The sequence below is a fragment of the Danio rerio genome, chromosome 18 (genome assembly GCF_052040795.2).
Source record: "Danio rerio strain M-AB ecotype USA chromosome 18, GRCz13ab, whole genome shotgun sequence".
Classification (NCBI taxonomy): domain Eukaryota; kingdom Metazoa; phylum Chordata; class Actinopteri; order Cypriniformes; family Danionidae; genus Danio; species Danio rerio.
In genome coordinates, this window is record NC_141038.1 from 52,807,188 (window position 1) to 52,832,984 (window position 25,797).

The 25,797-nt window shown below is 34.2% G+C and overlaps 1 protein-coding gene and 1 long non-coding RNA gene across 4 annotated transcripts in view; one reads left to right on the top strand and one right to left on the bottom strand.

Annotated features, from left to right (window-relative positions):
• Positions 1-5,423, top strand: part of LOC147832959 (uncharacterized) — a 155,967-nt gene extending 150,544 nt beyond the window's left edge. The window contains exons 4-5 of the long non-coding RNA XR_015515397.1: positions 2,415-2,579; positions 4,194-5,423. This is a non-coding gene — a long non-coding RNA (uncharacterized LOC147832959). The remainder of the gene's footprint in view (positions 1-2,414; positions 2,580-4,193) is intronic.
• Positions 1-25,797, bottom strand: part of si:cabz01090165.1 — a 343,848-nt gene that overhangs the window by 42,095 nt on the left and 275,956 nt on the right. The window lies entirely within an intron of this gene.

The window sequence follows — 25,797 nt, forward strand, 5'->3', positions numbered from 1 at the left end:
ATTAATATATTTCGGTAATAGTGTATGAGTTTTTACTAATAGAATACGCACATACTTATTTTTCCTTAAAATTGTGAATTAATGTCAATATAATAGATGATGTTTTCAAATCTTAAATATTAAGTAAACAATATAGATGTATACTTATTTTACAAAAATAAATTACATATTAAAATAATTATAATAATTAAAATTAAATGAAATTATAAAAATTACTTTAATTTTGTATTGTAACCTATAAACCACTAATAAAGAAGACTTCACCAATAGTTAGTTAAAAAAAAGTATATATATATATATATATATATATATATATATATATATATATATATATATATATATATATATATATATATATATATATATATGTAGGTGAATTGGGTAGACAAAAGTGGCCATGGTGTATGAACGTGTGAGTGTTTATGGGTGTTTTCCTGTACTGGGTTGTGGCTGGAAGGGCATTCGCTGTGCAAAACATGTGCTGGAATAGTTGGCGGTTCATTCCGCTGTGGTATATATAACACCTGATATATAAGGTGCTTAGCTGAAGGAAAATTAATTAATATTTTGCAACATGGCATAGCAGAACTATTATTATATATATATATATATATATATATATATATATATATATATATATATATATATATATATATATATAATATATTTGATGTAATGGGTTAGAAAAGAACATAACAAGAAATGAACACAAATGAGATTTAATATTACAACTGCAACTTCGTTCCTAAAAACCTGTGCCTTTCATGTAGATTTAAAGTGAATTTTCTTCCTTATTTTGAACTTGATGTCACAAGGATGTGTTTAAATGTGAATAAGCTCAATGAATTTCTCAATCACTTTTTCTTTCATTGAACAGAACGTGGTTTATAGTAAAATCAGCAAGCTTTACATTTAAAAAGAGAGAATGCAAGCAAGAATTTAGTTTTTTCACTCAGAATAAAGCACAGTTATTGTAGTAGTGAAGGATTAGGGCAGTTCTGTATATATATATATATATACAGTTGAACAGTTGAAGTTTCCTTTCTTAAATATTTCCCAAATGATGTTTAACAGAGCAAGGAAATTTTCACAGTATGTCTGATAATATTTTTTCTTCTGGAGAAAGTCTTATTTGTTTTATTTCAGCAAGAATAAAAGCAGTTAAAATCTTTTTTAAAGCCATTTTTGGGACAAAATTATTAGCCTCTTTAAGCTAATTTTTTTTTTCCGATAGTCTAAAGAACAAACCATTGTTATAAAATAACTTGCCTAATTACCCTTACCTGCCTAGTTAACCTAATTAACATAGTTAAGCCTTTAAATGTCACTTTAAGCTGTATAGAAGTGTCTTGAAAAATATCAAGTAAAATATTATTTACTCTCATTATGGCAAAGATAAAATAAATCAGTTATTAGAAATAGGTTTTTAAAACTATTATGCTTAGAAATGTGTTGAAAAATCTTCCCTCCATTAAACAGAAATCGGGGAAAAAAATAAACAGGGGGGCTAATAATGCAGGGGGGCTAATAATTAACTATATATATATATATATATATATATATATATATATATATATATATATATATATATATATATATATATATATATATATATATATATATATATATATATATAACATACAGTTGAAGTCAAAATTATTCACCCTCCCAAATGATGTTAAACAGATTCAGGAATTTTTCACAGTATTTCCTATAATATTTTTGCTTCTGGAGAAAGTCTCATTTGTTTTATTTCAGCTAAAATGAAAGCAGTTTTTATGTATTTAAATCCATTTTAAGGTCAATATTATTAGCCCCTTAAGCAATATTAGTTTTGGATTGTCTCCAGGACAAACCACTGTTATACAATAACTTGCCTAATTACCCTAACTTTACCTTAATTACCCTAGTGAAGCCTTTAAATGTCTCTTTAAGCTGAATACTAGTGTCTTGAAGAATATCTAGTGTGATATTATGTGCTGCCATCATGGCTAAAAGAGAATAAATCAGTTATTAGAGATGAGCTATTAAACTATTATGATTAGAAATGTGTTGGAGAAATCTCTGTTAAACAGAAACTGGGAAAAAAATATATACAGGGGAGCTAATAATTCTGACTTCAACTGTATATAGACCACCAGCTACCCATCGTCTTTTAATGCATAATAAAGCCACAAGTTTGGAAGAGCATGACAGTAAGTACATGATGACAGCATTATATTTTGGAAGTCTATCTGTTCTGAACATGCAAGTAGTTTTAACACTGTGGGACGACTCGTGAGAGACTGCTTATTTAGATTCACCAGTGCCGATGTTGAGCACAAGATTACTAGATGCTACTGTGCGGTCTGGATGTGTGAACGCCGGCATCTATTCTGCTGTTATATAAATCTGCTCCTCCATAACATATGCAGGATCTGCAGCTCCAGAGAGACGGAGAGAGGAGGAGCAGCACAGACACCAATGAGAGAGAACGCACACGAGCCCTTTAACAGCCCTCGGCCCAGCAGAAATCTGGATATTTGACACCCGCTTCATTCATATGTGTGACAGAGAGGTGATGCAGACAAATAAAAACAGTGAGAGTATGAATTATTATTCCAGTCCATTGCTTTTGCATGATTGCTATCCGATTTGTGGCTCTTTTGCTTGAGTGTACTATTGCATTTTAATAAGTTGCACGTATAAGCACATAAATGCATCTATTCTTCACTACTCCACAATGAATATACATTTTATATTATACACACACATGCACTACTTACTAACATAAACATTATACATATACAATCACCGGCCACTTTATTAGGTACACCTGTCCAACTGCTTGTTAACGCAATTTTCTAATCAGCCAATCACATGACAGCAACTCAAAGCTTTTATGCATGTAGACATGCTCAAGATGATCTGCTGCAGTTCGAACTGAGCATCAGAATGGGGAAGAAAGGGGATTTAAGTGACTTTGAATGTGGCATGGTTGTTAGAGCCAGACTGGTCTGAGTATTTCAGAAACTGCTGATCTACTGGGATTTTCACGCACAACCATCTCTAGGATTTACAGAGAATGAACTGACAAAGAGGAAATATCCAGTGAGCGGCAGTTCTGTGGGCTTGCTGATGCCAGAGGTCAGAGGAGAATGGCCGGACTGGTTCCAGCTGATAGAAAGGCAACAGTAACTCAAATAAGCACTCGTTACAACCGAGCTCTGCAGAAGAGCATCTCTGAACACACAACACGGCCAACCTTGAAGCGGATGGGCTACAGCAGGGGTTCCCAAACTTTTCAGCCCGCGACCCCCAAAATGACAATGCCAGTGACTCGTGACCCCCAATATTCTCTGAGGTGGTGGTTATAAATACAGAAACCTTTTAAGCAATGACGCGCACAAACACACCAATAGACCCAAGTCTATTCTTTGTTTTTTTTTTATGTATGTCAGTGCTGTAAATGGGCTAGAAAGTTTAACCTGGTGTTACAAAATCTGCTGCATCTGACAGTATTGCTGTCTTTAGTATAATGTAATTACCCAAGAAGTCGCAATCCAATAGAACTAGTAACTATAAGCTACTATAGTAACTATATAGTTTATAGTAACTATAAACGACTATTTTTTTCTCTTCAGTAGGTCACTGATAAAATACAGTAAGTCTTAAGGTTTAATAAAAATTAATTGATTTTTGAAAATCACCAGGCGACCCCCCTTCATTGTCCCGCGACCCCTCGGGGGGTCCCGACCCCCACTTTGAGAACCTCTGGGCTACAGCAGCAGATGACCACATAAAGCGTGAATCATCTCAGACTGGTTTCTTGAATATGACAATGAGTTCACTACTCATTCAGCACTGAATGCAAAGGGGCCCAACTCGTTACAAATAGTAATTTGTGAGGTGTACTAGTAGGTGTACCTAATAAAGTGGCCGGGATGTGTATATTGTTATATATAAATACAAAAACAAGCATTTTATACTATATGGTCATGCATATACTCATATACAGCATGCACAAATATATTTTGTAAATATAAACTGTTAATTTTGGATGCGTTTAATCACAGTTAATCGTTTGGCGGCAGTAGTATCCTTGTAAATGTGTTCCTTGTATTTACCTTAGTACTTAAGGTAACACTTTAACTGAAGTAACAATTCACATCATTTACTATCGGTGTAATACCTGTGTTACCTCTTCCCAACAGGGAAAAGCAGCAACAATCAAGAATGCATGAGTATATGCCGCCGTCATGGCTTTGCAATCAATAAATGTCATTATAATGGAAGTCAAGGGGGCAAAAACAGCCTCCAACATAACGAAAGGGGAGTCAATTTGTCCAGAGTGTTTTCAAAGCATTTTCCCAAAATATGTGTCGAAATAAGATTTGATCACTCCATTTGCTGAAACACAGAGGACGTTGTGGCCACATTAAGCCTCAAAATCATCCCAGAGTGGATGCAAACACCTCCAACAGCACACGGGGCTTAATATATCAATATAAAATGAATTCTGCTGTACGTCGTTCACTTTTTGGAAGGCTTCTAGACCCCCTGAACTGTTCATTCTGCCAGTGAGCGGATCCTCATGTCAGCCGGTAGGGGGAAACGTTGAGCTTCATTGAATGAGTGAAACACCGGAGAGCTGATGTGTGTAGGGTGTGTGTGGTGCATTCAGCCGAGCTTAAGCTCCCTCTCTCCATTACACACAGAAAACAGAGTCACGGAAACCCTCAAGAGAGAGCCATTATCCAGACAACTAACTAAGAACAGCACTAAAGCACTGGCTCTCTTTAGTCTGAGGTGTGTGTCTGTGTGCTGCTCTGATCTTGAAGACATGCGTGGAAATAATGGACATGCACAATACATGGTTTTAGCATTGATAGTCAATGTGTGCGTTCGTTATAGTCACACCGCAGGATCTGCTATGTTGGGATTGTACACTCAGACAAATGATTACCGCTTGTTCAAACTACCTGTTTAAAACGAGCTGAAACAACACACTTCTGTTCATTTATTTGGGTAATTAATTTGTTTTATGTTCAGTCAGCTTAAATTTGTAAACCATTAAGTTAACTGAAGCGCTTTGTGTTGGGACACAAACATGAAGGAATTGTGTTGGTACAACTACCTGGTTAGGGGATGTTCCCAGTATGTTTTGCGTAGGATTGAATTAAGAGAGGGAAATGTTGACGATAAAAGTAATCTTAGGTGTTTAAAGGGCACCTAGTTTACCCCTTTTTCCAGATTTAAGAGAAGTCTTTTGTGTCTCCAGAATGTGTCTGTAAAGTTTCAGCTCAAAACACCCATCAGCAGGGCTTTACATTAACTTTTTTGATAGATTTCCAGCATTACTAGCCACTTGCCATTTTCACTAGCCACAATTTTTATCCTTGGAAAAATCTAATTTATAAGAATAAATGTGACTTTGACATGTTAAAATAACTTGATTTAGATGTTGTGTTGTCCACATGCCTTGTCATTTATTTTGTTGTGTGTGAGCTTGCTCACTGTGCATGAGCAAAGGGTTGTGTCGCATTGAAATTGGTTTTTATTTGACATGACTTTTTAGGGCTCAGAATTAAGGTTTTACCAAACTCATCTATAACCAAACCAAAAAAGAAATAATTGTTTCACATATTTTAAATGTGTCAAAACTAGCAAATATATAGCTGTACACATGCACTTTTTATTAAACAAAACTTTTCTTTTTTTGAATTAACATTTAAAAAAGATTTATTGTCATGTATCTGAAATATGCACAGTAATCTGTCCTGGCTAAAGGTCCCAGATCAGTTACTACACATAAAGGTGGAGTTAATCTCATATTAAAGCAATGTTATTGTAAAGGATGATAATTAAAAATAACTGTCAGCAAAAGCATGCAGGTAAAAACATACCACGAGTGATAATGAAAGGATCACGTGCCTGAGAATAATTAAAATGAAAGCAGTGACTGCTGCTGCTTACAAGGATATATATATATATATATATATTTTTTTTTTTTCCCTCAATCTAGAGCTCTTGAAAGCAGCGGGACTATGGGTACACGAGCATCGTTTTTTGTCTAGTCTTTTTCAAAGAGAAACGATCGCACCAGTTGCGCTTTCTTTACACACGGTTGTTTCGTGCAAGCAAACGGGAGCGCGCGCGTGCTTTTTACACAGTCGCCTGCATCACATCACCTGTGCGCGCGAGTAATCAACAAGATTTGTTCAAGACATTTCTAATCATAATAGTTTTAATAACTCATTTCTCAAAACTGATTCATTTTCTCTTTGCCATGATGACAGTAAATATTATTTGACTAGATATTCTTCAAGACACTTCTACACAGCTTAAAGTGACATTTAAAGGCTTAAACTGGGTTAACTAGGCAGGTTAGGGTAATCAGGCAAGTCATTGTATAATAATGGTTTGTTATGTAGACTTTGGGAAAATAAAGCTTAAAGGGACTAATAATATTCACCTTAAAATGGTGTTTGGAAAATTAAAAACTGCTTTTATTCTTGCTGAAATAAAACAAATAAGACTTTATCCAGAAGAGAAAATATTATCAGACATACTGTGAAAAGTTCCTTGCTCTGCTAAACATTATTTGAGAAATATTTAAAATAGAAAAAAAAATAAATAAAAGGGAGTTTTTTTTTTTTTTTTTGGGGGGGGGGGGGGGTGAATAATTCTGACTTCAACTGTATATTATATATCATGCATAATATAAAATCTAATCTAACACACTGAAATAACGATATATTCATTGGATTTACTAAATTCTTTTAAGGTAAGTGGCTGCAAACATTGACCAAGCTGGCTTTCCATCTTCCTCCAATTAGAGCCACTTTGAGGCGTTTCACTGTATGTTAAGCACGATTTTTGCCCCATTCATGCTTTGCAACAAATTCCACTGATATCCGTTTATCCCGTGCAGAATAAATCCATTTATTCTCCCATTGTCATAATGACAGCGGCCAGCGCGGTATCACGTTGTCAGCGTGTTCCTGGAATAAAACCGCAAGTATGGGGGCATCTTTCAGAGGAGGAGGCGTTTAATCCTCAAATCCTGCTTCACATTCTCAGAGATCCGCACGTCTGTCATGCATGCACACTATTTCCACTGTCGGGCTGCACGGTGATGGACCAATCTGACATTGCTTTGTTTAATATTTCTGCAATATATATGCATCCATTCATTCCTTTTCCTTCGCCTTAGTTTCTGATTATCAGGAGTTGCCACAGCGGAATGAACCACCAACTATTCCAGCATATGTTTTACACCGTGGATTCCAGCCGCAACCCAGTTCTGCAAAACACCCATACACACTCAATCACACGCACACACACCAATTTAGTTCATCTATTCCCCTGTCCCGCATGTGTTTAGACTACCAGTGAGGAAACTCACGCCAACAAGGGTGGGGAGAACATGCAAACTCCACACAGAAATGCCAACTTACCAAACCAGTGACCTTCTTGCTGTGAGGCGACAGTGCTAACCACTGTATATTATTTAAATATGGCAAATGAATGTAGATCAACCATGCATTAATGTGGTGTACTGTGTCGACGTATTTTTAAGATGCTTAACAGATTTTGGTTCAATATTTTAATATTTTTGCGCTCACAGAAGTGTTTTGTGTTCTGTTATTGAAAATGAGCTTTGTTTTGCACCTTTTTATGGATTTAAAACTGCACATAATTTTACGTAGGTGATATTTTCAACACTGGCTCATCGTGGATATGTACCCCGGTCTAAATTTCTGAAATACGTAACCGCAAGTACGTTTGCCTGCGGTTTTTGGTTTTGCAAATCCACCAGTGGTTGCTGTGTTTGCTTTTTAATGATCACGACTATCTCTTGCGCATCCACCAGAGGGCGCAATATACACCTCAGCTGACCAGGCCAGCTAGCTATCGACTGTATGACTGACTTATTTAGCCACCCCCTTCCCTAAACACAACCGATAGTGTTTTCAAAAGCACCCTAGAAAAGGCAATTTTAGCCAGCTGTCTATTTATTTATTTTAGCACAACATCCTTAGTCTATCAGATTACATGGCGAACTACTGGGCAGTTAGTAACAGTGTAAAAGCCGTCCATACAGAGGTAAAGGAACAGCAGCCGTTGGCGGCGTCATACCGCCCTGTATCACTTATTTTACAGACAAAATGGAGCAAGGTGTACTGGATACATAATTTGCGCTCTCCAGAAATGTAGACAGGGGTACATATCCACAGTGAGTCTGTGTTGAATGTTTTTGTTAAATGAAGGAGGCTGAAATCTCTTTCTCTCTCTCTCTCTCTCTCTCTCTCTGTGTGTCTGCATATCGACAGAATTCATTAATTTTTCATAGAGGACACATGGCTGATGCGGGTCTTTGACACAGTGTGTAAAAATTAACCCCTACTGCACTAGTAATGAAGAGCAAACGCAGGTAATGCATTACTAGCAGCATGAACACTGTACACACTTTAAAGTCAAAGCAGGAACATGGAAATTGTCTTGTAAATTAAAAAAAAGTACAGACTTCAATCATGATTGTGAGACATGAATATGAGTCAAAGTGAAAAAAAAAATATGTAGATGAATATCACAAGGTAAAAATACAGTGAGATTTTACAGATATTCATGTGTCTATTAAAATCAACTGACATATTAAAAGGGGTTTACACAGACTGCTAGGATATCTACTAAAATGCTAAATACAACACTTATGTGTTTATGGTTGTACAATATTTATGGTAATCATCAATAAGCCTTTACGCGAGAAAAAAAGTGTTTTTAACCCAAATGTGTGTGCAGTATTTCATATAAAATCATTGGGTTATCTTTTTTTACATTGAAATTTTAACCCAGTGGTTAAGCTTGTCCATAGTTTTTTTTTTAACTGTTTTGATGTGCTGTGTGTGCATAAATATACATATATAAAAAACGTCTAAATTACACAGACAACCAAAATATATTGTACAAAATATATGCAAGTGTGTATTTTGTTGTATCTATTTAGATTTGTAGATTCAAAAATGATTTTTTTTAAAAATAATTATATTTCAGGGCCTAAAGGACCATTATCTAATACAAAAATCCAACAATAATAAGCACTAGTTTACATTAGTAATAAAAAAGTCTATTTAATATTCTGATTCAATACCCCAAACTTCACATGTTTTTCGAATATGTACACTCCAAAAGTATTCACAGGGGCATTTCATTATTTAATTTTTTCCTTATATAACAGCACATTATATATTATATTATAATTTAATTACATAATATATAATGTGAATACAAATTATTATATATATATTTTAATATAATTATATAGCAGCAAAGAGTCATATAATTATAGTATTTATAGTATTTATTATATATGTTTGGCATGCTTAGATCTATAATCGGATGTGAATTAGATTACTTAGGATTCTGTTTATTATATTAATATAATAATTAAGAAAAGGATATCTGTTAGATAAATGATTAGTTAGCTCACCTGCACTGGATTAAAAATAACATTTGCCTTCTATATCTATATGCCTTCTAAATAATAACATTTGCCTTCTATAACAGCAAATAATAAATATATATATATATATACTTTGTATATCTCTACTTTATATCATATAGTATTATATATATATATATATATATATATATATATATATATATATATATATATATATATATATATATATATATATATATATATATATATATATATATATATATTGATTACTATATTATATTAAGTCAACACAATGAGGCAAATGTTTGATCTGTATGCCATGTTGAGATTTATAATTGGATGCAAATTAAAAGTTATTTAAGATTCTGTTTTTTATAATACTATAGTCATTATATATTGCATAGTTTGCACATGTAACCATAGCAGAATTATTATAATACAAAATGACTGCAATTAAATAAGGTAATATGATGATCTCTATTAGTTTAAATGATTACTCGGCTCACCTGTGCTGCATTATAATAATATATATTTGCCTTATTTAACAGCAAATTATATCTTATATTATAACATAATTGCATAATATAATTGCTAATTATACTATATTATACTTATATCACAGGAAAAAGCCATATAATGTCAACCCAATGAAGCAAATCTTTGATTTGTGTGCAATGTTTATATTTATAATCGGATGCAAATTAGATTTCTTTGTAGATTCACTTATTTTAATTATTTTTATCATTATATAATGCCTCATTTGTGCATTTAAACAAAGCAGAAATGTTGTAATACGAAATGTACTGTAATTAAATAAGGATATACGATGATATCCATTAGTTCAAATGATTACTCGGCTCACCTGCTTTAAAACACCCTTAAAAATAAGGTCAGAAAGACACACAAAGACCATCTATTAGAGCTTAAAGTTAAATTTACTGTAAAATGATCACAGGAGAGCCGTTCAGCTGCAGCGGAGCAAGAAATGCCCAAATGTGTCCTCCTTTGGTTTCCCACCACAGCGTTTCGGCATATTTCAGCTTCTCTGTTCATTCCATCATGGGATTTATTATCATTGAGGAATTGCTGCAAGGTACAATAGACACGCTTTTGTCCTCTCTCTGCCCTTATTTAAAGAATTCAGGACAAAAATCGACAGAGAGATTAAAATGGTTGTAGGACGCTGAAATAGAAGTCATTTAATGATTAAAAACAGGAAACTCAGAGGCTCGGTGAGCTCGTCTGAAGCACAGGTCTGGAAGCAGACTGTTGTAAATATAATAAATAAAATAATAAAGATTGTTTTTTGAACTGTCATATTAGTAGGGCTTGTTCAGATTTACAAGATGCAAATTAGATTTCTTTTAAGATTTCTGTTTGTATATTATTATAATCCCTATATAATGCATGATATACACATTTAAACTAGCAGAAATACTATAATACAAAATGTACTGTAATTAATTAAGCATATACAATGATCTCTATTAGTTTAAATGATTACTCGGATCGCCTGTGCTGCATTAAAATAAGATATAATATTTGGCCTATAGGCAAAGCAGTGGCGCAGTAGGTAGTGCTGTTGCCTCACAACAAGAAGGTCGCTGGTTCAATCCTCAGCTCAGTTGACGTTTCTGTGTGGAGTTTGCATGTTCTCCCTGCGTTCGCGTGGGTTTCCTCCGGGTGCTCCGGTTTCCCCCACAGTCCAAAGACATGCGGTACAGGTGAATTGAGCAGGCTAAATTGTCCATAGTGTGTGTGTGTGTGTGTGTGGATGTTTCCCAGAGAAGGGTTGCGACTGGAAGGGTTAATGGTTGGTAAATTAATAGTTAAGTTTAGGTATCGGGTAGGATTTGGCATGTAAAATAAGATCATGCTTTATAGCTACTAATATAATATCTTAATAATAATGAGGTAATAAGCTAGCAGTTAATAGCATGAATTGTGACAAACTAAAGTGTTATCAATATTTTAATCAAAATGCAAAAGAGATTTCTTTCTAATATAATCTAGGAAAAGTCTATAAAATAATAGTGTTTTACTGTAAACATTTTCATTCATTCATTCATTTTCTTGTCGGCTTAGTCCCTTTATTAATCCGGGGTCGCCACAGCGGAATGAACCGCTAACTTATCCAGCAAGTTTTTACGCAGCGGATGCCCTTCCAGCCGCAACCCATCTCTGGGAAACATCCACACGCATTCACACACTACGGAGAGTTTAGCCTACCCAATTCACCTGTACCGCATGTCTTTGGACTGTGGGGGAAACCGGAGCACCCGGAGGAAACCCACACGAAAGCAGGGAGAACATGCAAACTCCACACAGAAACGCCAACTGAGCCAAGGTTCGAACCAGCGACCCTGTAATCATTTTAATATCTGTAAAATATCTGTAGATTTATTATTTTTTGCATTTTATTTCAACAAATTAATTTTACCGTAATTTTATGTTTTTTGTTCGGCAGTCGTAGCTGCAATCATTTGACCCTTTTTTCAGATTTTTTTTTTTTTACAGTGTAAGGTAAGTAAAATAATGTTATGTCAAAAAAAAAAACAAGTTTATTTTTCTTCCATCATTGTCAGATTATTTTGCTTGAAGGAAAAACTCACTTTATTTTGACTCATTATTTCTTGAAACAAGACTATATTTTTTGCTAGTCAAGAAAACCCTTCATGATTAAAGAATTTTTCGATATTTGGACTAGAAGCAAGACAAAAACTCAAAGGAAGAAAAACATTTTTGCAGTGTTAAACTTGGTCATAATTGAGTGATACAATGATCCCAAGCACCACAGCTAAAAACAAACCAACAAGAGAATCAGAGTGTTTAATAAACCCAGAGCTGATCCTGCCTGAAATGCTGTAGAAAACAAACGTCTTCATCACATACTGTAACTGTACTACAGCCTTTTACTCGCTGCTGTGTTTCACCAAAGATTTGTCTGAGTGTCACGATCGGCGCACAGATCTGCCAACACACCTGCCACCAGAAAGAGTCAAGAGAGTTCGATATGAAGTCAAATATTTGACTGAAATCCCACGTATCCACCCGCCGCGAGCTGTGCGCACAACATCCACTGAATAAGTTCATGTCTGTGTTTATTTCTCCTGAGGACACAATAATCCAACAACAGAGAAGAGCATCAAGTCCTCTGAGCAAACCTCTGAGCAATAACAGCTACATCACGCATACTGTGTGTGGGTGGGTGTCCTGGCATTCATTACAAAACAAGGATAGCAATACCAGTACATTTTGACATTATGGATATGTACCCCTGTATACATTTCTGGAGAGCACCAAATACGACCCAGCATATAAGCATTTTTTCTTGCAGTTTTTGTTTTCGTGATTTTACCAGAGGCCACTGTGAACGCTTTTCAGATCTCAAATTTCTCTTGCGAGTGCCATTCACGCCTGCAGTTCTTGTGTAAATCCACCAGAGGCCGCTGTTGACTGACTGACAACCCAGCCTACCCCCTTCCCTTAACCCAACCAATAGTGTTCTTAAAAGCATCAATTGACCCACCCCTTCATTTCCCTAAACCCAGTGATTCAAGAGGGAGGGGTTGAAGGGGACAGAGTGCATTTTAAGGCAATTTAGGCGCCCTGCGATGGCAAGATGCTAATGTAGATGGTGCCTTCAGTCCAACATCTACATTAGCAGGAGGATGAAGATGAACCCAGGGTGCACATTTCAGCAAGACAATGATCCAAGCCAGGGAGACTCTCAAAAGAAGATCAAGCTGTAGAATGGCCCAGCCAATCACCTGACCCGAATCCATTTGAAAATACAAAATAAAGCTCAGATTTGATAGACGAGACCCACAGAAGCATCAAGATTTACACACTCTGTTGAAGTTTGTGAGAAACTCATGTCTGAGCAAAGCATTTGATTTCATTCTCCATAAGAGAGGCGTCTTTAAGCTGATTTCTGGGCTTTCACTGCTGCACTACACCTCCCTTTCTTCATGAGTTCAATACTTATTTCCTGTGTCATTTCATTTTATTATACAAAACTTAATTTGTAAACTAATTACATTTGTTTTCTTTCCTTATATGGATTTCTTTGGTTGCTATCAACATCTGGGGAAAATTTCAAGTCAGCGTCACCTTTAGAAATATGTTTTCTGAGAAAAATGGAGACGTGTAAACATAATAGTGTTAATAACTCATCTCTGATAACTGATTTATTTTCTATTTGCCATGATGACAGCACATAATGTTAGACTAGATATTCTTTAAGACACCAGTATTCAGCTTAAACTGACATATAACTAGGGTAATTAGGGTAAAGTTAGGGTAATTAGGCAAGTCATTGTATAACAGTGGTTGGTCCAACGTTATATTAAGTGGATTTAACTACTATGTACTTGCATCTAAAACTTAATACAATGCTGTGTTTATAATGTACTGCAGAACACTTCTGGTGCACTTCTTTGTGTCAGTAAGGCACATGTTTGGCGGTATAGGAAGGTTTACAACCCAAGCTCATTCTGAAAGCGTAGTCCCACGAACGTTTCTGGAGACAGCGGAATACGTCCCGGGGGGTACGTACAGCTGCGTTTATTTTTTTCAAGCGAACGCTGCGGGGCGGTGTGATGCTGTTCCCTTTCGCGCTTTCCTTACCTCCTTGTGGAGGGCTTCCCCGCTGCAACCCGTTTGTCCACTCAGCTCAGCGTGTACGTCGGCAGGCTCGAGATAAGGAGAGGGGTCGACCATGGCAACCGGTTTCGAGTCCGGGGAAGAGCAGCTCCAGCAATCAGGTACGACAAAAGCAGAATCCCAAAAATTAAGTGAACGAGTTTCGTAACAGGGTGAGAACGCGGCGAAATCCGAAAACGCGGTGGAATAAAAAAAAATCAGGGCTTTTAGTTTTTTGGATGGCTTTTGTAAACTGTTGCTCGGGTTTAGGGAAGCGAGCGGGCGGGAGGGCCGATCAGTAAAATTGGTTGGATTCAGGGAAGGAGGAGGGCGAGTCGGCCGATTGGCCGGTTGCGCAGTCAATCATTCGGTCAGTCGGACAGCGGCCTCCGGCGGGTTCACGCAAGAACAGCGCGGGCGCGAACCACGCTCGCGAGAGGCGTCTGAGGTGCGAAAAAGCGCACAACATTGGCCTCTCGCGGATTCGCGAAAACAAAAACTGCAGCCGTACGTAAACGCCAGGACGTATTCCGCGGTCTCCAGTAACCAATGATTAATTTCAGAGTAAGTACATATTAGTTAAGGCCACTTAGAATAAAGGGGGACAACCCAAAACAGACAATCCAAAACAAATATTGCTTAAAGGGGCTAATAATATTGAAATATATTTAAAAATATAAGCTGCTTTTATTCTAGCCAAAATAAAACAAATCAAACTTCCTCCTGAAGAAAAAATATTATAGGAAATACTAGCCCCTTTCACACATACAGACCTTTCCGGAAAATTACCGGCAATTTTCCGGAAAGGTTGTATGTGTGAACAGGTCCTTTTTGAAAATACCGGTAAATTCGTTCTGGCTATTTTCCGGAAAGAGAAGTTGTAACATTACCGGCAATTTGCCGGAATGCTGCGCTGTGTGAACGCAGAAGGAAGATTTCCGGAATAAGCGTGTGCACGTCTAGAACGTGCTGACGTGAGACGTCTGCTTTAGCCAATCAGAACAGTCAGACGCATTTACGTCCGCGCGGTTTATGAGAATAAAAGCCTTTGAATATTTTCCCAGACACATTTAGCTGCTAGAAGTTAGTCAGAGAACGTTTATATGTTCTTCTTAATGACAACTGTGTAAATGATCATCGATGAGATGCTTATGATAAGCCGTTGTTTGTTTACCTTCAAGCTTTGCGTGTGCCCATGAAACAGCCTGTGAGCGCCTGCACACGCACATATTATGAACATCTCGAAATGCGAAAGTGATCCTGCGAAAGTTGTTTACAATATTGATCATCCACAGAGTTTGTAATTTAGTCAAATGTTTACAAATACAAGCGCAGCCGTTTAAAGCTCATTTGTGGTGAATAATGTCAGAATTTACCGGTATTTTGGAATGGATGTGTGAATGCTCTTTTCCGGAAAAATTCCGTAACGTCCTCGCCTGTGTGAACAGCGCTTTTTTGAATATACCGGTAAAGTCGTTCCGTAAATTTTCCGGATATTTACCGGTATCACTGTGTGAAAGGGGCTACTGTGAAAAATTCCTGAATATATGAAAAAAAGATCACATAAGTTTTACTGCAACTGTCCATCTTGGATGAGCTGTGGGTGAGTAAATAACCAGGAAATGTTCATTATTTGGGTGAACTATCCTTGTAAAAGCGTGACTGCCGCTTCCCTGCATTTATGTCTGATTGCGTTTGTTCTCCACAGCCTATAATGGCCAGTCATGCGTGATTTTTAATGTACACAGGTGGGAGGTTTGGATGCGGTCGCGCCGTGCTCTGCTTTGACCGTTTGAGTGTTGAATAATTGCAGGCTGTTGGGGTTTTAAAAGAGAACGGGTCGAGCAAACCTCGCCAGGAAATTAGCCTCGGCTGTGCATTAAACACAGGCCATCAGCACCTGCACACATTAAAGCACATTAAAACCCAAAGGTGAACGTTTCAGCGAGATGACGGCGATTCGGCAGATGTTTGTCACGCCGCTTTCACTGCGATGAACTGCTAATCAATTAAACACCTCCCACCATCTGCAAACATCCATAAACAGCAGCGCTTTCATGCACTGCCACGGGTTTTATGAACTGACTGCATGCAAACATCTGAAAACGTCATTTTTCAAAGTTGTATATGTATATTTATTGTATATTATATACATTTACAACTGGCTTATTAAATGACTATAATTAAGATACTAACTGTTTATTAGTGCTTATAAAGTATAATCTAATAGCTAAACCCAACTACTGCCTTACTGACTATTAGTAAGCAGCTAATTAGTAGTTTATTGAGCTAAAAGTCTTAATGTTTACACTCTTAATAATTGTTAATAGCGTGAATTAAACATTAAATTAAATTGTGACCAAATACATGATTTTGTTTTTATTCTATTCATATGTATATATATATATATATATATATATATATATATATATATATATATATATATATATATATATATATATATATATATATATATATATATATATATATATATATATATATATATAGTTTTGTTAGCGCTAAACAATAAGGTTAGTGTTAGTTAACATATTAACGGACATGAACAAATAATGAGAACTACATTAATTACAGTATTTATTCATCTTTTTACTGTAAATGTTAGTTAAGGAAAATGTGTTCGACTAATATATTAATTAATGTTAGCACAGCTTTAGATTTAATTATGCATTAGAAATGTAGAACTGTGATTAATAAATTATGTAAAAAGTATTGTTTTATATTAGTTCATGTTAATAAATATACAGTTAAATATAGTTAACTTACAATAACTAATGAAACTGTATTGTGAAGTATGACCATAATTTCAGATGTGAATATATGATTAATATTTAATAAATAAATAAATAAATAAACAAATAAATAAATAAATAAATAAATAATTAAATAAATAAATATTGTATATAAATATTTAATCAATTAAAACAATATTTATTAATAACACAAAACAAATAATGCAATGAGGAGAAAAATGATGTAAACCAAAAGCGAAAAAGCAATAAATTAATAACAACAATAACAACTACAATAACAACAACAATGATAATAATAATCAATAATTAATCAAGCAAATAAAAAAATAAATATTGCAATGAGAAAAAATTATGTAAACCAAAAGCAAAAAAGCAATGAATGAAAATAGATAAATATATAAATAAATAAATAAATAAATAATAATAATAATAATAATAATAATAATAATAATAATAATAATAATAATAATGCAATACTAAAAAAACAAAAAATAAACCAAAAAAAAATGTCAATACATAAACAGTAAATCTAAATTTGTTCTGTCTATATCTAATTTGTATTTATCTAAAAGTAATTTGCTTCCATCTAAAAAGTGGTGCGTCTAAAACATGCTTAATAAAAAGTAAAAACCGCAAGACTCATGAGGGATCAAAAAGTGATTTCATGAAATTAAACCAGAATTCATGTTAAAATCATAGTGTTACTTACCTTTTTTTCTGTAACTGTAACATTGACTAGGAAAAATATTTCCTAAATATGCTTAATTTAATTCCCTTTTCACTGTCGTACTGCAGCATAGCATATCTGTATATGTGTGTAAAACAGCAATAAAATACAGATGTACCATAACATACTTTATATGTTTTTATAATTCATCATTTAGTGAGTTTCAGTTCATGCTGAGGTGGTTTTGTAGGCATATAAAGCCATAAAAATCAATGATTGATTCCTCCTGCAGCTGAATTTACATGACAGATTTCACAGCGTGTTTATGCCTTTGCTGAATATTCACTATAGCAGTAGAGCCATAATGTTTATGAGATCTCTAATAGCCTATAAAGTGTCAGTGCAAAAGACACACAGCATCACACCTGGAAAACCTGCATACAGCAAGGAAAAATAAATAAATAAAACAATAGTTTTCTGTCCTCCAGACGACTCTTTCAATGAGGACACAGAGGACGCGCTGAACTTCACATCGCAGGAGACTCAATATATGGATGCTTCTATGCAACCCGGTGAAATTTACATGATGCACGAATTGTGCATAAGCATGTATAAAACAGCAGCATATATGAGCATTTACAAAGCATTTTAACTAAGCTATAATGTTGGAAATAGCATGTTCTATTTTAACTGCAATTATTTTAATTAAAAAATTATTACGAAATATTTTAATGATCAGCATAATGTCTAATGACCTCCAAAAATAGTTTATATGTTTAAAATATGTTCATATAAAACTCTGATGTTCATTAAATGAAATAAATATCAGATAAATAAATAAATACATAAATAAATAAATATCAGATAAATTAATATCGAATAAATAAATACATAAACAAATAAATAAATATATGATAAATAAATATAAGATAAATAAACATCAGATAAATAAATACATAAATAAATAAATAAATAATAATCAAATAAATAAATAGAAGTTAAATAAACATCAAATAAATAAACAAATATCTCATAAATATCAAATAAATAGGCATCAGATAAGTAAAAGTCAGATAAATAAATACATAAATAAATAAACACCAGATAAATCAATACAAAAATAAATAAATATCAGATAAATAAACATCAGATAAGTAAAAATCAGATAAATAAATACATAAATAAATAAACATCAGATAAAAAAATACATACACACACACACACACACACACACACACACATATATATATATATATATATATATATATATATATATATATATATATATATATATATCAGATAAATAAATATCAGATAAATAAACATCAGATAAATAAATATCAGATAAATAAATATCAGATAAATAAATAAGTATAAGATTAATAATTATCAGACAAATAAATAAATATCAGATAAATAAATATCAGATAAATACATATCAGATATATAATTAAGTATAAGATTAATAAATATTAGATAAATAAATACATATCAGACAAATAAATTAATTTCATATAAATGAATAAATAATAAATAAATAAATAAATAAATAAATAAAAACGGCCCATTCAACATTTATTTGTCACCATAATATATAATATTTCATTGCACACATACTCCTGCTTATCTGACCACTGGAAAGCCTAATGTTTTATACAGACTTCATATGAACTATTAATAAAAATGCAATAGCTGCACTCATAATAATGATCTATTCAACCCAAACAAAGGTAAAATTATGAACAAGCCCATCTATTGGGTTAATCTGTGTTAGTGTTGGTCCATATTTCACCCAAATTTGGGTTAAAACAACACAGCATTTTTACAGTCTATTCAGTGATACCAAAAATAACTCTGTCCCAGTTATAGGAAAACATGAATATTTTCCAACACAGGCTTACTGGAAGTACACCCAAAACACCTACATGTACTTATCTCTCTATGGTAATTGTAACTTCAAGCTTCTTAAAAACTACTTCAGTGATTAAAACTGTACAATTACTTTCACAAGCCACCATTAGGTTTGTCCACGAACTTTACACTTCTACTTGGATTTATTTTGATTTGTCTAAATTTATAAAGTATTTTCCAGAATGTTATTTTTAAAAGCATTATAGTTTATTTTAAAGCTAATTTTACAATATGAATATCAGCAAGGAAGCAATAAATAAATAAATAAATAAAATTAAATAAATAAATAAATAAATAAATAAATAAAAATCATCAGTTTAATTTTTAAAATTTGTTTAGGCTTTTTTTGTGGACGTGTACAAGAAGGACATGGATCAAAAATGTACAACAAAACACACCTTAAATAACGCATTTCAGACTGGCCAAAACGTTTACAGCGCCATCTAGTGGATTTGTTACTAAAATATATAACAAAACACACTCTAAGTAACATATTTCAGACTGGCCAAAACGTTTACAGTGCCCTCTAGTGGATTTGTCATCTGAAACATACAACAAAATGCACTCAAAGTAACGTATTTCAGACTGGCCAAAACGTTTACAGCGCCCTCTAGTGGATTTGTCATTTGAAACGTACAACAAAACACACCCAAAGTAACGTATATCAGACTGGCCAAAACGTTTACAGCGCCCTCTAGTGGATTTGTCATTTGAAACGTACAACAAAACACACCTAAAGTAACGTATTTCAGACTGGCCAAAACGTTTACAGCGCCCTCTAGTGGATTTGTCATCTGAAACATTCAACAAAATGCACCCAAAGTAACGTATTTCAGACTGGCCAAAACGTTTACAACGCCCTCTAGTAGATTTGTCATCTGAAACGTACAACAAAACACACCCAAAGTACAATATTTCCGACTGGCCAAAATGTTTACAGCGCCCTCTAGTGGATTTGTCATCTAAAAACATACAACTAACAGACCCTGAGTAACGTATTTCAGCTTTGTAAAAATGTAGACAGTACCCTCAATTGGATTTGTCATCTAAAGCATACTACAAAACTCACCCTAAGTAACATATTTCAGCTTTGCAAAAATATAGACGCCTTCTAGTAGATTTCTCATCTTACAATCTCCTTGAAAACTACCAATAAATCCACATTTCCTCTGTCTTTCATTCACCCTTTCACAAAACAAAACAACACGCATATAAACAGACAGACAAACACGAACTGGACAGATCCATCAGTACATCCTTCACTCGAGCGCCAGCGGCAGCATCACTAGCATTAAATCGTCCTTCAGAAACACACACACACTGTCAAACATAGGACACGTCAATCAGCAGACACATCCGCTAAAACACTGAGTAATTACTGCATCATCTTCATCATCATCATCATCATCATCATCATCACAGCCGTACTCATACACTGTATTCATCAATGGACATCTGCAGCTCTTATAAACCACAGTGAAGTCTATCGGGCTAATGATGGGGTCTGTAGACACCAGGCCCAGAATCCATAGCAATGCCAGAGATACAGAGGAGTTTAATTGGGCTATAATGTTGGAAATAGCATGTTATAATTTAAAAGCAATTATTTAAATTATTCAAAATGATTCACAAATATTTATCGGATTACTAAAAAATAGTCCATTAGAATGAATATGTTTATTTCAAAATCTGTTCATGAAAAAAAAAGTAAATAAACAAATATATATATATATATATATATATATATATATATATATATATATATATATATATATATATATATATATATATATATATATATATATATATATTGTAATTTTAAATAAAATCAATTTTAACTGCTAATGTTAACATTAATTTGCCATTTATTTATCACTATATTATATAATATTTCAAATGACGTATATTATGGTGTGAAGTCTAGAGGGCCTTGAAAGTGATTTTTAATGATTGAGTCAAATGTAGAAACCAGGCCCAGAATCCCTAGCAATAAGGAGAGCAAGAATTTTATTATACGGATACTTTAAACTTTATGACAAACAAACAAACAAACAAATAAATAAATATATAAAAGTGAGTAAATAAAAAATAAATAAATAAAAAATGAATAAATAAATAAATAAATAACCCTAAATAAATGAATAAATAACCCAAACCTAATAAATAATAAAATAGCCCTAATAAATAAACAAATAAACCTAAATAAAAAAATAAAATAAATAACCTAAACCTAATAAAAAAACAAGCAAACAAACACATAAATACAAAATAGCTTTAATATTTAGACAAATAACCCTAAAATAAATAAATAAATAAATAAATAAATAAATAAATAAATAACCAAAAGTGAGTAAATTAATAAATAAAAAGTAAGTTAATAAATAAATAATAAGTAAAATAATAAAATAAATAAATAAAAGAACAACCCTAAAAAATAAATACATAACCTAAACCTAATAAATAATAACAATAGCCATAATAAATAATAAAATAACCCTAAATAAATAAATTAAAGAATTAATTAATACAAAAATAACCTAATAAACAAACAAATAAAAATAGCCCTAATAAATAAAAAATAACCCTAAATAAATGAACTGCCTAACTCTAATAAAAAAACAAACAAGCAAATATATAACCCTAACCCCAATAAATAAATAAATAAATAACCCAAATAAATAAATAATCCAAATAAATAATCCAAATAAATAAATAAATAAATAACCCAAATAAATAATCCAAATAAATAAATAAACAACCTAAACCTAACACAAATTACTTAATTAAGAAAGTGAAACATGCTCAGCACACTAGAATCATTCAAGCCATTATATGTGCAACATTATATTTCTAAGCATGTTATCAAAAATCCACACATACAAAACAATGAATCAAATCAAATAATTAAATCCCCATTCACTCATATCATTTCAGTGTAAGAGCCGACAGCAGAGGAGCAGTAATTATCTCCTACACACGTGTCAAAGACCAGTGAGCATCAGATGCAGAGAAACACACAGCAGGACGGACGTGTTTGTGTGCTTTTCACATCAGCGCAGTTGTCCAAGTGTTTTAGCGGAGCTGTTTGGCCTGAGGATCTGAACCCTTCTGGAGGACGTGTGCTGTTTGGCCGGCGGGACGGAGCCGAGCAGGACACGCTGCAAATCATCAAGGCATAAAGCACACAAGAACAGCAGACACTCTCAAGAATCATATTAAAAAAACTGCTGCAGAATGAAAGCGTTTCGCCTCCAGACCACAACATCACCTCAGCCGAACCTGCAGAGTAAACACTTCATTTGATCGGAGATTTCTACCTTGCAAACCGGACTTCATTTCTAGTGCACGACTAAAACGAGAGGAAATAAGGGCACCTTCAACTGTGTCTCAGCAGGCAATTCATTTTAAAGGGGATTCATTCATTCATCCCCTTATTTATTAGGGGTTCGCCACAGTGGAATGAGCCGCCAACTATTCCAGCATATTTTCTATGCAGTGGATGCCCTTCTGGCTGCAACCCAATACTGGGAAACACTCATAAACACGCATTCACACTCATACACTATGGACAATTTAGCCTATCCAATTCCCCTATAGCGCATGTGTTTGAACTGTGGGGGAAACTGGAGGTCCCGGAGGAAACCCACGCCAACACGGGGAGAACATGCAAACTCGCCAAGTTGCAGTGGCGGATTTGGGTTTGGGCAATGTGGGCGATTGCCCAGGGTGGCACCTTGCTAGGGGAGGCATGGAGACACATCACCCCCCCCCCCCCCACCCCCCCGGCACTTTCATCCAAGACACTCCCTCCCTGTTCTTTACTTTCGTCTGCGACACCTCCCCCCACTCTTCACTTTCATTTTGCTGACAACCCCCCACCCACTTCTTCACTTTCATCTACGCCATCAACACCCCCAATCCCCCACCCCACGCTCTACACATTCGTTCGTGACATACCCCCTCCCACTGTTCTTCACTTTCCTGCTCTTCACTTTCGTCCGTGACACCAACCCCCCCAACGGTCTTCACATGTCGTTCCGCGACAACCCCCCCGCCACTTTTTCAATTCCGTCCACCAGCACCAACCCCCACACCGCCTTCAACACATTCATCCAAGAAAATATTCCAGATTTGCCAAAATGTATACAGCGCCCTCTAGAGGATATGTCATCTGAAACGTACAACAAAACACACCCAAAGTAACGTATTTCAGCTTTGTAAAAATGTAGCGCTTAATAAGAATATATAAGTATAAGAATTATAAGAAAAGTGCATTACAAATCAAATTTATTATTATTATTATTATTATTATTATTATTATTATTATTATTATCAAATGTAGACAGCACCCTCTAGTGGATTTGTCATCTGAAAGGTGCATTATTAGAAAACATTATTAATTTACCTCTTATAAAAAGAACTTTTGATGTTGAAAATTCTCCTCTACAGTTGAACAAATTGACTTTTATTTGACATGTTAGTCGTTTAACAATAATAATAACAATCAAATGTAATGGAAATAATATGAATAGAAATAAGTCTGTAAAATAACAGTAATTGAATAATATACAACACCAACCCAGACAATAGCTCGTTTTAAGCTATTACAAATGTTCATAAAAGTTGCTTCTGCAAAATGCAAAATTTTCAAGATTGAAATATGTTGGAAGAAAGATCAAGGTCTCATGATGCAAATCAAAAGCAGGAATAAGCAAAGAAAAAGTAAAAACATGAATCACAAAACATATAAAACTGTTAATTTAGGAAAATGTTTTACAGTGCATGTCAATATTACGAGAAAATAAGTCATTATTATTAGAAAATGTGTTATTATTATGAGCCAGTTTCTCATTATTCAATCATTTTCCTTCAGCTTAGTCCCTTGTTTATCAGGGGGTCTCCACAGCAGAATGAACCGCCAACTATTCCAGCATATGTTGTTTTAAATAGTGGATACACTTTCAGCCGCAACCCAGTACTGGGAAACACCCATACACACTCATTTACACTCACACACGCATACACTATGGGCAGTTTAGTTCATCAATTCCCCTATAGAGCATGTGTTTGGACTGTGGGGGAAACAGGAGCACCCGGAAGAAAACCCATGCCAACACGAGCAGGACATGTAAACTCCACACAGAAATGGGGCTGGAACCAGTGACCTTCTTGATGTGAGACCACAGTGCTTACCATTGAGTCACCATGTTGCCTGTTTCTCAATATTATTATGACTTGCAAATGATTATTTTATTGTATGGCAGGAGTGGGCAGGTGCATAAAATCAGGCCTGTCTGTATGAAATCAGCAATTTTTTTATTTTTGCTGTAATGGAAAACATAATTTTGCAGCCCTTTTCTGTTTCGGTGTGATAATGCCCCTTGTGCACAAAGCGGAGTGTGTGTAGAAATGGTGTACTGGACAAAGCCCATTGAACACCTTGAGATAAACTGGAGGCTGACTGTGAGTCATTGTGTTTAAATGGGACTAAATCTCTGCCGCAACTTGAGAAATGCTCCAACATCAAGCAGAAAAAGCCTTCCCAGACGCTGTTTGAGCTGAAAGACGCGGCCGACATCTTATTAATGCCTATGGTTTTAAAAGTAGAACTGCTCAGAAAGCAACGTACAGGTGTTTTTCAGTCTTTTTGAGTTTAGGTCATGTTGTGTCCTTTGTAAGGTTTGTGAACTTGCAAATTGTTCCTAAAGTAAAGTGAATGCAATCCTGTATAGACATCTAACATGTGAAATACATGCAAATTACATATATGAGATACAAGTTATGATAATTTATACATATATAGATAGATATAGATAGATCATATTCCAAAATATTGGTCTTTTACACACACGCGCACAGATATTTGTTTGTTTATTTATTTATTTATTCAACTTTTAAAATATGTATGCCTTTATTTTTTTATTTTATATTTAATTTTTAATTCATTTATTTAGTTTATTAATTTGTATTATTTTAAAAGAAATATATTTTTTGTTTTATGTTTTTTATTTTATGCTATTATTTTTTATTTTACACACACACACACACACACACACACACACACACACACACACACACACACACACACACACACACACACACACACACACACACACACAGACACACACACACACACACACACACACACACACACACACACACACACACACACACACACACACACACACACACACTTCAACTGTATATCTATATATATTTTTTCCAATCATTGGATTTACAAATATGTTCAATACATACACTAATGTTTTCATATATGACCATATAACAGTAAATATTTTTTATTCCAATAGTTATATATAGTCATATATATATATATATATACACACACAACAACAACC